The sequence below is a fragment of the Episyrphus balteatus genome, chromosome 1 (assembly GCF_945859705.1).
Source record: "Episyrphus balteatus chromosome 1, idEpiBalt1.1, whole genome shotgun sequence".
Lineage (NCBI taxonomy): Eukaryota > Metazoa > Arthropoda > Insecta > Diptera > Syrphidae > Episyrphus > Episyrphus balteatus.
Genome location: NC_079134.1, coordinates 12162938 through 12170011, shown reverse-complemented (window position 1 = coordinate 12170011; position 7074 = coordinate 12162938).

The window sequence follows — 7074 nt, the reverse complement described above, 5'->3', positions numbered from 1 at the left end:
GGTTACGATGGCTTAATTGAAAGATAATAATCCCTAGTTCCTGGATTATTACAAAAAGTTAGTCAAATATCATACCTTTAATTTTTTTAAAATGGTCATAATTTTGAAAAAAGATATAAAAAATTTTAACGCAGAAAGTGTTTTGTTTTTTTGCTTAGAAAAAGAAGCATACATTAGTTTTATAAAAAGTTTCTTTCCCAGTTCTCCGACTTTTTTTGTTGGTCATAGGCAGTGCATGTTTCTTACATGTAGCATGAGAAAAACACATTAGTTTTGCTATTTATTATTTTGGAAAATAACTTTTTGCTATTCATATTTCTTAGTTGTGATGTTTTTGACCCGATAATACCGAAAAAAACATTTTTTGATATTGATTTTCATAGCTTGGGTTCGAAAGGGTTAATAAAAATGACTTATGCTTTGATGAAATATATGAACTTAAAAAATATGTCAATTTTTGAAAAACGGCTACGCCATATTTCCGTTCTCGGCATTTTTTGAGAAAAACTAAAAATGCAGTTTTGTTAGAATCAATAAGTCTATTACGTATACCAAATTTAATCAAAATCGTTAGAGCCGTTTTTTAGAAAATTGCAAAACCTCGAAAACGTTATATGGGAGATATGCGTTAAAAAGGAGATATTAAAAAAATAAAAAAAACGGGTCTAGGGAATAACGTAAAAAGCATCTGTACAAAGTTTCAAGAAAATCCATCCATCCGTTTAGGCCCTAGCTCGATGTACAGATGGACGCAGAGACGCACAGACAAACGGACGCACAGACGCACACACGCACAGACGCACAGACCGACAGACGGCATGACGAAAACCACTTTTTTGATCTTCTCCATCATCGTAATGTTGGTTTTGATTAAAACCTCAAATTTTTTTTTCTACACGAAACCAATACTTGCCCTATAGAGCAAGTAAAAATGTATTTTAAGATTTTCAAACATTTTTCGAAAAAAAAATAAAAATATTTGGTATTCCGTTCCAAAGAATGTATAATCCACACAGAAAAACAAAGTTTCAAGAAAATTTATTAACTCGTTTTGAAAATACTGATTTTTAAAAAGATTTTGCTTAATTTTTATTTATTTTTTTTTAGAAATTTTTCTTAATTTTAAAATTAAAGATACTTTTAATCTTACGAAAGAGTCAGAAAACGAGAAAAAGTTTACATAACAGGCATATTTATAAAAGTTGAAAAATATTGTTTTTATTTAAATATGTTGTAGGACTCTTTGTACAACATTAGTACAAAGATCTTTTTTTTTTATAAAAACACTTTTGCCAAAAATTGTTTAAAATCCAGTTATTTGCCTCCACCCCTTCTTTTTTCTTCCTCCAATCCATTTCATGATCCAAAGAACAAGTGAGTCTTATCCACAAAAAAGAACCTAAAACAAAAGAGCTGACCATCGAACTTTGATGTTCATTATTTTCTTGGGGATATTTTTTTTTTTAAGGGGATATGAAGTAATTTTGAATAAAAGTCAGTATAATTGAATTGAATGCTATTTTAATTTTCAAATTAATTTCAGTTTTCGAATCTTGTCCAATGCTTGACAAGACAACACAAAAATATGAGCAATCTCTTCAAACTACATGACTGAAATAAAGTCCATGATTTTTGTTTAGATGCTGAAATTATATTCAATATTAAAAATTTTTTTACATAGATAGGGCTATTTGCTTTCCTCCTCTCGATGTAACTGGGTAGGTATAGAATCCACCAACTGAAAACTGTAAAACGGCAAATAGAACTCTAACATTTGCTGACTGAAATTTCAAATAAGAGGATGAATCTAACCTCTAACCATAGATAAATGTATCCATTTAGAAATGTTAGGCTTCCTTCCGTATTTATATGCACCACATTCCATCTAGGTTACAATGATGATGTCTAAAACGGAATTCTCTTCTCATTATTTCTGAATGCCTGTTACTAGATGTGAATTCCCCAAAAAATAACAACTTCACCAAAAGGAACCATGCACCCGGGCCAAATTTCAAATCAAAAGTTTTAGCTGCACCAACCTCTTCCTCAAAATTGGGGATGTACCTGTTTCGAAAATGGCTTAAATAATGGGGCTGTTGCAAATTACATATCCAACGAAGAGTTTATAGTCATTCGAAATACATAAATAATGACTTATATCAGGGACGGATTCTCTTTGTACATAACATAAAAGTCCTGAAAAAGCTTTAATGTCCTATAACACCAGTCATAAAATTCTATTCTCTTGCAGTTTTGTATCCCATTAATAAATCATTAGTTTAATTCTGAATTTTAATGTCCGGTATCAATTTATTATTTGCTCATTTTTCTTTTATACTCCCTCTCTACATTAACCATTAAGAATTTCCTTTTTCGTTCGTTCAACTTTTAACTTTAGCGCGCGTGCCATCCCCATCACAGTCATGGATGGCTACTTACCCTCTCTTGCATTAGAATTTTCATTTTATCAAAAAAACACGCAATATTCCTCGTAGGTACTAAAACTATAGACTTTATAGGAAAATATGACAACACATTTTAAACTATCAACCGTCCAATGCTCCCCAACAAAACATTGTAACAAGTTCAGTATCATTAGAATTTTTGATATTCATGGCCACCATATAGTTCGCAATAAACTCATATTCTATCTCCCTCTTGGCCAAGTGCAACAGAATCCTCCAACCATGACACACATATTTTTCAATATAGTCTCTATAAGTCCTGCTAAGGGGCACCTTTAAAGTGCCCACAGAGCACCTCCAGCCACAGAGTGTATATATAGTTTACTATTTTTATGTAAATTCCGTTCCCCGATGTTGTGCTGGAGTGCCTGTTGAGACATATGAAGATCATTAACAAGGGTTCTCTTGTGGATCGCGTAGCTTACCGACAAAGTATATCAGAAGTTTAATATACTGGCCAAGATCGTTTGGCAGTCGTAGAATAGCGTTCTGCTACGACACGGCTTAATGGACCTTATGTAGCAGCTGTCTGCCTCGTATAATTGTGCGGGCAAGGCTCCTTCTCAGTGTAGCATATGAGTTCATGCCATTCACGCTTGACAAACTTCATCCGGCTAGAGAGAGGGTGTCTCTTGGTTGGTTTATTGATCTTTCAGTGATCATGGTTACGAGGTTTTACTCCAAATAATGGTTAGAAGTGTGTAATTTATGTTTTTAATTCATTGAGACCCGCAAAAAAAAAATACTTTAAAACAATAATTGCATACTCCATTGCGTGTTAGTAATTATGACAGAATTTATGGAATTTTTCTGACACTTTGTCTGGACTTGATTACTATCATATTAAAAAAAAAACTGGCTATAATTCCACTTTAAATTGAATTGATTCGATATTGACACACAAATCATTATCCCGATCTTGTAACAAAATACAAAGTCTATCAAGAAGTTGAGAGATCTATAATTTATTCAATATACCTATAGTCACTTAGAAATGGAAGAAAAAACTGGGTTAAGATAGCAATTATAATTATGTTCCTTCTCGTTGAGTTTAATTTACATATCACAGTTTATATTAGTTTTTTTTTTATATTTGTATGCCTTTTGTGGTGACGGAAATGACTGCTGCAGTGAATTAGTCAATTTCTTCATGCATACCACAGAGATGATATAGAGAACTAATGTTGCGTGGCTATAATAATTATTGGGAAGAGAGAAAAAAAAAAACTGAAAAACAAACTTGACAAGTCTGAAAAAAGCTCAGAGGTCAGAGAAAATTATACCAATTAAACAACGATAAGTATCTTTTTATATAAAATGTTCATTAATGAAACGGAAATATTAAAATTGTTACGAGTACGATTGGTGATGAATTCATTTGCGTTTGTTTACTTAGTACGAGTTTTCACACTAAGTTTCTGTTTGGAAGAATTTTTGCGTGAGAATAAAATCCATTTAATTACTAAAATAATGATTCAAAACAAATAAAAATACAAAAATGAATCTGATTTTTCTTTTAAAGATATATAATTCTTCTGAATCATCATGAACTAGGCTGCAAGTAGCGAAACGTTCAGTCCTGATTTAGGTACTATTTAACAAAATTCAGGGGAAGTTTATTTTGTATTTACCTATGTATAGTACATGCAACCAGTGGCGTATTGAGGGAGGGGGGGCTCAGGGGGCTCAAGCCCCCATTGAAAATAAGTTTTTGAGACTTTTACGTTCTGCATTTTACTTTTTGAGCATTCACTTGCGTTGCCGATAGTGAAATTTGGTGTTCTACATATTTTCGCTCATTTAGATTTTCTGATCGAATTCAATTTGCTTTGTTTCTGCTCGTGAACTTGGTATCTTTTTGAATGAATCTCCAATTTTTGGACAAAATATTTTATCAAAACTTATATTTTTATTGTTTTGTAATGTTTATTTGTTGTTAATTTAACACAAAATACATAAAACACATGAGGCATGAAATATCATGCCTCTGTGTTTGCAACCTCATTCGCTTTACATTTTATCTAATTAATTTTTCTTTAAAAATTTGCAATAATATCGCCCATGTTCTGCATTTCACTTACATATTTCATATGTCTGGCAAAATGTGACTTTTCTTTTTTCTTTTAAATTCTACTTTTTTCCAATAAAGTTGCCAATAAAAGAAGCATTTTGCGAAGTTTTCGAAATCGATCGAAGATCAATTTCACGTGAAATTGAAAAGTGATTCCAGTTCACTTTCGGTCGAATTGCGGAAATATGGGCATTTATACCGAAAAAAGTGATGAGTATAGATCAAAAACTAGACGTGATAGGAATAAATCTGTAAACAGTTTTGAATTCAGCACATGAAAAAGTTCGAACGAAAAAGTGTGTTTTTTTTTTTTTAAAGATTACTAAACACCTTGCTGTTTGTGTAAAATGTTTGGGATACAAGAACTTGAAAAAATAGCTACTTTGAATGTGAAAGGAGACAGTAGTACGAAGTTGTCGGGAGCAGTAAAATGCTACTATACGACTTTCAGTACATTTACCTTATCAAAAATTTTTGAAAAATTTTTCAGCCCCCCCAAATTTTTTTCTGGATACGCCACTGTATGCAACTAACATTACATTTTAAGGGAAATACTGGCATCTTTTTTAATAAAAGTTTTTGAGTTCATACAAAATATTGAAATCAGTGGCCATCAGGGTTTGGATACAAATATCTTGGAAACGGTTAAAACAATCGATTTAATACATCTTGATAATTTGATGAAAATTACTTCTCAGTGAATAAAAACAAATTTTTGAAAAAGTAAAAAATGTTCTTGTAAATTTTTTAAATTTTGGCCTCGGATGTCTTTCATATAGTTAGATGAATGAAAAAAGTTTTATAAGACCTTTTTTTGTAGGGCAATCTGTTTAGAAACAAAAATGTTCTTACCCGTTTGATTACTATGATTTTTCAATTTGTTACAAAACTAAGAATAAGAAACGAATATTGAATGATTTTCTCAAACTTTGGACCTCAAAGATTTTTTAAGCGAAAGAAGTTTATAAGGCCTTTTTTGTAGAGCGGTAAATTTCCAACAAGAATATGAAAAGAAATTTGCTAAAAAGTCGGTTGATAAAAAAATGGTGATTGATGTAAAAATGGAAAACTGCGAAGTGGAGGATCTTCTCAATGTTAATATTAAAAGCTCATATTTGGTGAGTATGTTCTAGCAATCGATTATTCGGAGTATAAAATCAAAAAAAAAAAAGATATTCGATTTTTTTGATCCACCATTTAAATTATCGTAGAACAAAATAATTTTATGAAAAAAAATTAAATCGTTCGTACAAAATAGTTTTTTATAAATATTTTGTTTCTTTATAAATTTTCGAAAAAAATGCTGTTTACTATCGGACATAACATTACAAATTATTGGGAATACGAAAAAAGTGGGTCTTGCAATAATTCCGTGTTTATCTCCAGTTAAAGACTAAGCCGGTAGACCGATTTTCTTCAAGCTGAAGAGTTAACAGTTTTAGGCGATTCCCAAGAAGAGTATTGAAATTTTTTATACAACCAAGAAGAAAAGTGATAAAATAAATATTTTTTGAACGGAACCTGCATAGAATCGTTTCTTTTTTTTTTTGTTTACTTCTGAGTTTCTGATTGATTTAGCGGATTTGATCTTTTTATAAGGAATAGGTAATTTATTTGTAATAATAAAATTTTACCAAATTTTCAAAAAAAAAATCAAATTTTTGAATTAAATAGAATTAGATAGAAAGATAGAAATAGAAACAAATTTTTAAACGGATTGATGAATTCTTGTAAGAGTTGGTTTTCAAGTTTTGACTACTATATTCTTAAAAATAGTAGCTACCAACATATTTTTAAATGATAGAAAATAAAATTATCTGAAAAATTTGTCACCGTTTTAATTTTCTTCATTTTTGTAGACGAAATCAAATTGCATACTTGGTTTTATGTTCAAAATCATTTAAAACGGTATTTAAACTATAATAACAACAAATTTTATATTTTTGTACAATTCTTTTGATTTTTTGTAAAAACCTGTACTTTTATTTTAGATTTTATTTATAAAAATCTTAAATAAAAAAGTACGTTTTACCATTTTTGGATATTTCAACTAATTTTTTAAAACTTTTAATTTTTCTTTGGTTTAAAATGTTCGTCACTTTTAAACCTTAAGGAGGTGTTTTAGCGTGAAAACTTCGATAAAAAAATGATTAGATAGAATGTTTTGTGGACATTTTTAATCTACAACACCTTATTAAAGCCGCTAATTTACAATAATTTAAATTTTCAGTGAATTGGTCTCTGTGTTAGTGTTATTAGACAGTAGGGTCCCTTCAAACTCTGCATACGAAAATGATGCTAATAAAGCTTAATTAATTTAATCGAAGAAGATACCAAAAAATAATAAGCAACTTTAAAAGATTAAATTTGTGACCGTGGATTATAACCCGTGCTGTTGACAATGTTAAACCTACCTCATCTAAGAACCACTTGAATTCAATTATAATGTACATGTGACTTGAAATGCTTTGCATTTCTTTTAAAAATTTCCATTTAAGTTTATCACGAGAAAAATCATTGTGCAGGCTCTTGTTGCTA